A 10568-nucleotide genomic window follows, 5' to 3' on the forward strand; every position below is an offset into this window, starting at 1 on the left:
AGTCTTCGGTGAGGTTGTTAGTTTAAGTGGCCAGCGAGCAGGGTGGCCTCTGGCCCTGGTTGGCAGTGAGGGCCTCAGCTGGCCTCAGAGGCAGAATATTGCTAGAGTAGACCTGAGCCATGGTTGAAATGGGCCACCAAAACTAAACAAACACTGCCTTTTATGAATAAGATCAAGCTACCGGGTTCAATGATGACATAGAAATAAGAAATGCAAGAGTCTTGAGGCTATCTCATTTGTCTTTCCACCAGCCCCAATTTGCAGCCTATTTATCAGTGCCAATTCCAAGTTCTTTCTGTTGTTAACGTCCCTTGATACTCAATTTTGGGTGATGGCATTAGAAAAGGAAGAAAAGATTACACACCACCTAGATTTGCTTTAAATTCCACATGTAGGTCCCAACCAACTTTGAGTAACTCTATAGAACAAGCTCCTAGAACTTTTTTTCTTTGAAAGCATTAGTGCAATGGTGTTCTGCGATTGATTGCTGCAAGCCTAAATTATACTCTTTCAAAGCATAATACTAACCACTCACAAGAAGAAAAAAGAAAATCAGTAAAGGAGATTTCCTTTCTTGGTCTCCTTGATTTCTTGACCTCTATGCTCTAAACCTTGGAAATTAACACTTAACTCTCTATCTGCCACTATCTTCAAGGTTGCTTTATAATCTTTTCTAAGTTTAACCATTCTAGTGTATAATGGTATATATATCTAATATTTGGATGTGATACAAAATGCTTTGGACAGGTAGCGATGTTTCTTCCATAGCCCTTTCTTTTCAAAAATTTTTTATTACATTGAGTATTTTTTCATTTACTCATTCATTCAGTCAATGAACTATTTGTTGAGTGCCTACTCTCTATCAGACTCTGGAGATATGACAGAGAATAAGACGCAGTCTTTGTATTCGTAGTGAGTTTGGCAAATAGCAGCACACAGTGAGAGTCAAAGCAGGACTGGAGCTGGCTGCACAGGGGAAGTTACAGAGAGTTATCAGGATCAGGATGGTCATGGACAGTTGTGTTGGTTGTCCACTGATGAGGGTGCCCAGGAGAAGGGACCAGTGGGGCTTTACATCAGCCTGAAAATAACTCCAACTGGAGGAAAGGGAGTCTTTTTTTAATCCTCATAGAGGCATTTTATGTGTTAGCAGTGAACCTGATCAGGATTCTCATGGACAGGTTACACATACACACTCTACTAACCATGGTTTTTAGGTTATTCAAATTCATATTTCTGTACTAAAATTTTTAGACCTTGAAAATTTTATATTATGTTCATATCCTAGATACAAAAGAAGACAACTCTCACAAAGTTTGTAGGCAAGTCTTGGGATTATTAGTCTAGTACATAAAGAGGAGATTGTATTTGTTCCATCCTTTTAATACTGCATATGGATAAAAGAACCACACCTTTGTCCCTCAACCTCAAAAAGTGTCAGAAAAAGCTGGTTGGTAAGTTTACATGGGCAATATATGAGTCTTTCAAAAACAAATCAAAGCCAAATCAAGCTCAAAATATATTACATTTTGAGGGAGCTAAGATGGTGGCATAGAAAGGAGTGGAAGACTGTTAGTTCCCCCCTGGAACAATTCTTGAATGACCAAAAAACTAGTAAATAACCTGGAATAACTGCGGGGAGACAAACGTGACTGTCCACTCATCATCCACCAACGTGAATTGGGAGCAATGCCCAAGATCGCAGCATAAAATCTGTAAGGAAAACCCTGGACCCACACTGAGAGCCGAGAGCTGAGAGCCCCTCCCTCACAGAAGCCTCACAGTGCTAGAGAGCAGCACTCTCTCAGCCCAGCTCCAACTGGGGTTTTAATGTTAACTGCTCAATACAGACAGCAAATCCTCAACAAGCAGACAGAGGCTTTTGGTGACAACTGACCTGGGGAGAGTCAGGGGACATATCTGTCTTAGGACGGGGAGCCCAGAGGATCGAGTGCTATCTCTGGCTGACAGGCGAACCTGGGAGCTTTTCTGTCCCTTTCTCTCTCTGTGGAGAAAACTTCAGCCATTTTCAGCCCACAATGCTTTGCAGTAAAGACAGCCTCAGCCATTTTAAAATCAAAACACTTTGATCAGCAGAGTCAGAGAAATAAAGAACTTGTTGATATGCAAATGACCTCTCTGGAGGGGGCATAGCTTCCCAAGAGGAAAGGGAGGGATCCAGCTCTACTGCCTACCTTTCTGGAACCAGAACCCAAAGCCTGGGGGAGGAGAGCCACAGGCCATACCCTCTTACACCAGCTGGTGACAGGCTGACAGGTGCACCTGCCAGGCAGAAAAGTACAGGTGTATCAATCCTCTAAGAAAAACCATCAGGGAAACCAGATACTGAATATTTCCTCCTTCTGTGCCCTGAGCCTGTTCTCATCTGGGAAAATCTGACTGGGGTGGCCTAAGAGGTCAGATGCCTAGACAACAGAAAACTACAACATATGCTAAGAAAAACGAACCTATGGCCCAGTCAGAGGAACAGACGTACACTTCAACTGAGATACAGGAATTTAAACAACTAATGCTAAATCAATTAAAAAAGTTTAGAGAATATTTCACAAAAGAGATAGAGGCTGTAAAGAAAACACTGGGCATACATAAGGCAGAAATCGCAAGTTCAAAAAAGCAACTAGCAGAATCTATAGAAATGAAAGGCACAACACAAGAGACAAAAGACACAATGGAAACATACAACAGCAGATCTCAAGAGGCAGAAGAAAACACTCAAGAACTGGAGAACAAAACACCTGAAAGCCTACACACAAAGGAGCAGATAGAGAAAAGAATGAAAAAATATGAGCAACGTCTCTGGGAACTTAAGGATGAAACAAAGTACAAGAATGTACATATCATTGGTGTCCCAGAAGGAGAAGAGAAGGGAAAAGGGGCAGAGGCAATAATAGAGGAAATAATCAACGAAAATTTCCCATCTCTTATGAAAGACGTGAAATTACAGATCCAAGAAGCGCAGCGTACTCCAAACAGAATAGATCTGAATAGGCCTACGCCAAGACACTTAATAATCAGATTATCAAATGTCAAAGACAAAGAGAGAATCCTGAAAGCAGCAAGAGAAAAGCAATCCATCACATACAAAGGAAGCTTAATAAGACTATGTGCTGATCTCTCAGCAGAAACCATGGAGGCAAGAAGGAAGTGGTGTGATATATTTAAGATACTGAAAGAGAAAAACCGCCAACCAAGAATCCTATATCCAGCAAAGCTGTCCTTCAAATATGAGGGAGAGCTCAAAATATTTTCTGACAAACACGCAATGAGAGACTTCGTGAACAAGACACCCACCCTACAGGAAACATTAAAGGGAGCACTACAGAGTGATAGAATACAGGAGTGTGTGGTTTGGAACACAATTTTGGGAGATGGTAGCACAGCAAAGTAAGTACACTGAATAAAGATAACTATGAACACAGTTGAGAGAGGAAGGTTGGGAGCATGTGAGACACCAGAAGAAGGGAGGAAAGATAAAGACTGGGACTGTGTAACTTGGTGAAATCTAGAGTGTTCAACAATTGTGATAAAATGTACAAATATGTTCTTTTACGAGGGAGAACAAGCAAATGTCAACCTTGCAAGGTCTTAAAAATGGGGAGGCATTGGGAGGGGTGCAATCAATGTAAACTAGAGAATGTAACTAACAGAATCATAATATTACGCTTCCTTTAATGTAACAAAGATGATATACCAAGGTAAATGCAGATGGGGGGGCAGATAGGGGAGGCATGTTAGATACTTGACATTGGTGGTGTTGTCTGACTCTTTACTTTGATTTAAGGTTATTTTTCCTTTTGCTGCTTCCTAGCTGTCATTTTTTTTTTCCCCTTTCTTTTGCCTCTCTACCTTCTTTGACTCTCCCTCCTGCCTTGTGGAGGAAATGTAGATGCCCTTATATAGATAGTGGTGAAGGTGGTGAACACATAAATATGTGACCATACAGAGAACCATCGATTGTTTACTTAGGATGGAATGTATGGTGTGTGAACAAAACCATCTTAAAAAAAAAAAAAAATGGGTTGATGACAAAACCTCGAGGGCAATATACTGAGTGAAATAAGCCAGACACATAAGGACAAATATTGCAGGGTCTCACTGATAAGAACTAATTATAATATGTAAACTCATAGACATGAAATGTAAGGTATTAAGATATAGGATGAGGCTTCAGAATGGGGAGTGGTTGCTTAGTATGAGAAGAATGTTCAACTAGGATGAACTTAAATGTTTGGAAATGAACAGATGTGTCAGTAGCAAGATGTGAGAATAACTAACAGTGCCCAATGGTGTGTGAATGAGGTGGAAAGGGGAAGCTCAGAGTCATATATGTCACCAAAAGGAAAGTTAGAGGTCAAAACATGGGAATGTATAAAACTGAATCCTATGGTAGGAAATGTCCATGATTAACTGTGCAAATATTAGAAATCTCTTCCATGAACCAGAACAAATGTATGACAATACAATTAGAAGTTGATAATAGAGGGGCATATAGGGAAGACATGTATACCTATTGCAAACTATATACTACAGTTAGTAGTATTTCAACGTTCTTTCGTAAACAGTAACAAATGTACTATACCAACACTACGAGTCAGTAATTGAGGGGGGTTGGTTAGGGACACGGGAGGATTTGAGTTTCCTTTTCCTCCCCCCCCCCCATCTTTCACTTTATTTCTTGCCTGGAGTAATGAAAAGGTTCTAAAAATTGAACAAAAATTAAGTGTGGTGATGGATGCACAGCTGTATGAGGGTACTGTGGGCAACTGATTGTACACTTTGGATCTTTGGATAATTGTATGGTATCTGAACAATCCCAATAAAAATTAAAAAGGAAAAAAAAATCACTCAATGATAGACCAGTAAGATAATAGTTTCATTACTATATAAGGCTCATGGATGCACATAAAATGTAAAATGAAAGAAGGAACAAATATTTGACTATGTTCCAAACTTCATTCACAACAATCAAATTTTCAAATGTAAAAAGAGGATGGCACTCCTCTCTGACTTCTTGCATAGATCGAAGTGAGTAAGACAAAAAATAGTAATTAGCACATTAACAAAGCTTGAGGCAGAAGCATCAATAGTTAAGTCCATGAATTCTGGAGTCAACCTGCCAGTTTACATATCTCCACCATTAGTTACTAGCTGTGCAACTTGGGCAGGTTACCTCTGACACTTCAGTTTAGTATACTGGGGTAATAACAGAACTTACCCTTTAGGGCTGGTGTGATGATTAAATAAGGACCCAGGTAGGTGTTTAGTTAATATATATATATATATAGATATAGATATAGATATAGATATATATTACATTTTAAGTCAACAGAGGCAGTTCTAAAAACTTTAAAAAGAGTTATAGTCTGATTAGTATAAATGGTTCCTGAACAATTGAAGAAGAGGATTTAAGATAAGGGTACCTTCCTGGAGAAAGTTTGAACAATCAACAAATCAAGGATTTGTTTATTTAAAATATTTTTTTGTTTTTCAGTATTTTAAACATATTAAGCATAGATCTTTTTGCTTTTCTTCTAATTCCTCTATTTCCCAGAAGACCTTACAAACCTTACAGTTTGTCAGACATGATTGTTTCAGGAATGCAGCCTCATGATTAGCAAGAGATTATTCTTTTCAAAATGATAAATCCAAGAGGGGCTCCCACTCTGCTTGGCTTTGACTGTCATTTATCATTACTTGGTCAAGCGGCCTGCTCTGCCCCAAGACTGAGAAGATTCCAAGGGGATCCCCATCCCCTGTAGTGCATGAGGCTGGCCAGGGCAAGCAGTGCCATCCGAGTTGACCTCCACAAGGCCAGGCAGGACCCCATCAGCCCCTATTCCATTTCTCCCTATCAGGGCACTCTCCAGCCTTCTATCACCAACCCAGTACATGGGGTTGACCAGATGGCAGAGGAGTTTTTTGATTCTTATCTATGCAGTTGCTTTAGCCCATGGTTAGACAGGTTATGGTAGTGCCACGTAGATAGCACATCACATCTGCTGGATTGCATGGCATTTCTTTCACAGGATCATGTAAGAATGGGCCACCAGAATGGTGCAGACACACAGATTTGGGATGACCATCTCTGATGCTGAACACAGGACAAAGTCAGGGCTCTGGGCTATGGATGGTGCACTGCACTCCCTTGGGCTTGAGCTGCACTGGTGGGTCCACATTGTCTCTTGTCCATATGTGTTCTGACCATAGTGCTGCCCTGGTCTACAGTATCTAAGGCCAGGGTAGGTAGCATATGTGTCCTTTACCCTGTGTGACCCCTCACGGTGGGCACCCAGGATGGTCACCCCACCCCCTTGGCAGGGTCCACACCACCTGTCAGGCAGACCCTCATGGATGGCGCACATATGCTCCAACAAGTTTTGAGACTGTTGCTGCACAGCCCAAACAGTCCTTCTGATCGATGCCCTCTCTTGCCTCCATTTGATATGGTGACATCTTGCTCTTCAGAGTCGGTCTTAATGAGTGACCAACATTTCCTGAAGGAATAAACCTGCTCTTCTTGCTCGGCCCACAGGCCTCAAGTCTCTCTTCCCCTCTGGTGTGCAGGGCTGCAGTCATCATCAAAAGATACTGCATTAAAGGAATGCAGTGATTGCACCCTAAAGACAAAATATACTTGGAAGATGTATTGTTCTATACTTATGCGACAAAATTCCAAAAGGAAAATTTACATGAGGAGAAAATGAGTTATCATTTACATTTATCTCATTCTCTGATTAAGACTTGCATTTGTGGTCATCATCGATGAAGCTCAGTAACAACCTTGGGAAGAGCCATTGAAGCAGGTCTTCATGGGCTTGCAGAGTGGCCAGTGCAGCGTCGTGAGTAGTGATGTAACCAGAATTAGGTAATTGGTGTTAGGGAACAGCAGAGGCCAAAGATCATTATTGTTACAGTGCAAATAGCTTCTGAAGAGCCATGGCGCTATGAATAATCACAGATTTCCTACTTTGTTCTTGTGGTAAGAGATACAAAATTAGTCAGGGCCTGCCCATCTGACAATAAAGAATATGAAGAAAATGGACCCTGGACTCCAATAGGAAGACATGGTGTCTGGACACTCGGAAGAATCTTCACATGAATTGATTGGACGGTAAAGTATTAGGTAAATGCCTCTGCTCTAGTTGTTATTCAAAATCCTCATCTCTAAATTACATACCTCACATGGGCCCATGACTTTTCTAATATATTTTTACGATCAAATTGTTTCTATAGACAAGGACTTCACAAAAAATATTTTCCTAGGTCATGCATAGCAGCTGAGGGCACACCTTTGACTAATCCCTGAAATGTTGCTTGGTTTGCTGATTCTCAGGACTTCTTTAGGGCTCGCCTGAAGATAGTGATGGAGCCTCTCTATTCCAGGGCAGCAAGTTCCCCATTCACCTTTTCTCAGAGAATGGGCCCGCTACCATCCTCCCAGGATTTGCCTTAAATAGGTGCTCCTTATATGTACTTGATTTGGGCTTTGGGGATTTTAAAATCATGTAAAAATTCACTCACCAGAGGCATTTATTCAGTCCTTGCTGTGTACCAGGGGATGCAACTGGCAAAGGGCTGACAAAGATTCATGAGCTTGGTCCACATCCTCTAGGAGCTCATGTTGTAGTGGGGAGACATGTTGTGCCAGTTTGGATGAATTGTACCCCACAAAACACCATGCTCTTTGGTGCAGTCTTGTGGGGGCAGTCGTATTGGTGTTGATTGGGTTGGAATCCTTTGATTAGGTGTTTCCATGGGATATGATTCAATCAACTGTGGACAGGACCTTTGGTTGGATGGTTTCCATGGAGGTGTTACCCCACCCATTCAGGGTAGGTCTGGATTGAATCACTGGAGCCATATAAATGAGCTGACAAACAGAAGGAAGTGAGAGCAACTTAGAGTGACATTTTGGAGGAGCTGCAGCTTACAGAGACATTCTGAAGATGGCCGTTGAAAGCTGACACTTTGGAGAACACCATTTTGAAACGCAACCTGGGAGCAAGCAGATGCCAGCCATGTGCCTTTCCAGCTAACAGAGGTTTTCCAGATGCCAACGGCCTTTTTCCAGTGAAGATACCCTATTGTTAATGCCTTACCTTGGACACTTTATGGCCTTAAGACTGTAACTTTGTAACTAAATAAACCCCCTATATAAAAGCCAATCCATTTCTGGTATTTTGTATTCCAGCAGCGTTAGCAAACCAGAACACATGTCAATAAGCAGATAGGTGCAACAAACAAAGACGAGCCATCAATGCACATATGCAGACCTGAGACAGAGTATAGAGAGAGAACTGAAGGTTCTACAGGGGGTACAGCCTGAGGGGATTTCATAGAAGTATCTTTAAGTAAATATGTTTTGAGTTTAAGCTTTGAAAGATGAATAGGGAGTTCACAGGGCCAGAGGATGGAGATGGGAAGAAGGGAATGGGCAACTTAGCCACTGGGAGCAGGTGAGTAGATGGGATGGGCATGAAGCACATGACACATAAGGGGAACTTTAAGTAGGTCCTGTATGGCTGGGGTGCAGGGAGGGGCTTAGTAAAGGATGAAGCTGGAGAGATGGGAAGAACCAAGATTAAGGAGGGCTTTATACATCATGCTAAGGAATCTGGCCTTTAGATCATGGACAGTGGGGTCTTAAGCTACAGAGACACATAATCTTATTTTGTTTTGTAAAATATAACTCTGGAAGTGGTATAGATTATGATTGGGTTGAGATTGGGGACAGAGGAAAGTTAGGAGGATATTGTGTTAGGCAGTTTGGAGGGGATTGAGAATCTAAGCTTGCAGCTTTAGGGAAGGTGAATGACAGGGAAATCCACACAGATGTTGTAGTCACCCATGATGATGGCAAGCGCTGGGATGGCTTATCTATTACAAATCTTTTGGCTGCAAGAAAACCGAACTAACAGTGGCTTAAACAAATAACGGTGGTGGTTGTTCTTTCCTCCACAACAAAGAGTCTGGAAATAGAGGGCTGCTGGCATTGGACAAGAATCACACTTTCAAGGCTAGTGTTTATGCTCTGGGCATCACATAAACACTCAAGGCAGGAAGAAGGGGGAAGAGGCAGCACAGACAATATCTGCTCCTGTTTCTTTCCATTCAACCTGTTCCCTGTCTTCTACTCTTGACTAACAAAAGAAAGGGAACAGGGGGCAGCCTGTATTATCAGAAGGCCCAGGGAGGAGAGTAAAGCAGACTGCTATGGTTTGTGACTCACGCCCAAATCAGATATCCCCTGGGCTTTGGTGGCATCCTGTTGGCACCTTGCTCCGCTCTGCTCCCCTAGAAGCTGTAATAGAAAGAATGAGGCATGTAAGTTTCAGTGGCTGAGAGATCTCAAATGGAGTCGAGAGGTCCTTCTGGAGGTTATTCTTATGCATTATATAAATATCCCTTTTTAGTTTTTAGTGTATTAGAATAGCTAGAAGGAAATACCTGAAAATGTTGAACTGCAATCCAGTAGCCTTGATTCTTGAAGATGATTGTATAACTATACAGCTTATATGGTGTAATTGTGTGACTGCAAAAACCTTGTGGCTCACAGTATCTTTATCCAGTGTGTGGACAGACAAGTAGAAAAATGGGGACAAAAAAGTAAATGAATAAAGAGGAGTGGGTTGGGGGGATGGGATGTTTGGTGTCCTTTTTTACTTTTTTTTTTTTTTGAATAATGAAAATGTTCAAAAATTGATTGTGGTGATGAATGCACAACTATATGCTGATACTGCCAACAATTGATTGTACAGTTTGGATGATTGTATGGTATGTGAATATATCTCAATAAAATTGCATAAAAAAAGAGTGAGGCATGTGCATGTATGACAGGCCTGGAGAGAGGAGTATGAGTAGGCAGATGTCTTCTTCCTCACCCCAGTATAGACAAAAGAAGCTGCAAGTGCGGAGGTTGAGCCGCTTACCTCAGGGGACCTTCAGTAGGAGTGCAAAACGACAGAATGAACGAATAGCAACTATGTATTGAGCAGTTTTCATTTGTCATGTGTTTGGGCACCATACAAAATGGTTTACATACTTTTTCTCAGTTAGTCTCAGATTTGAGGTAGATATTATCACCCTCATTTTAAATAAAAGAAACTGAGGCCCAGAGTGCTCCACTTGCTCAAGACAACACAGCTGGCCACTGGCGAGCCAGGCATCCAGCCCAGGCAGTCAGCTCCCTTGGCATTGCTGGGTACAATCTTGGTCTAGGAGAACCAGGGCTTAAAAGACCATGATCCTTTTGAGGCCAGGATCCTTCCTGACAAATAACCTTCCTCTTAGCACCCTGTGCTCACAGCACAACAGCCGTATGTAGGGAGCTCTCAGCATGGTTTAAGGGTAGGATGGTAGAATGCTTTTCCCTCTTCCTTTACCTGAGACAGCTGAAACCCCACCTGTGTCCTGGACCCTGGCTCCTTTTCATTTCCTGTGAACAAACATCAGGGGCCCAACATGTGCTAAGTGCTGTTGGGCCACTGAAATGAAGAGATCTTGAATTTATTCTCTCGCAATCCACACATACACCGCCAACCGCCAGA

The sequence above is a fragment of the Choloepus didactylus genome, chromosome 9 (assembly GCF_015220235.1).
Source record: "Choloepus didactylus isolate mChoDid1 chromosome 9, mChoDid1.pri, whole genome shotgun sequence".
NCBI lineage: Eukaryota > Metazoa > Chordata > Mammalia > Pilosa > Megalonychidae > Choloepus > Choloepus didactylus.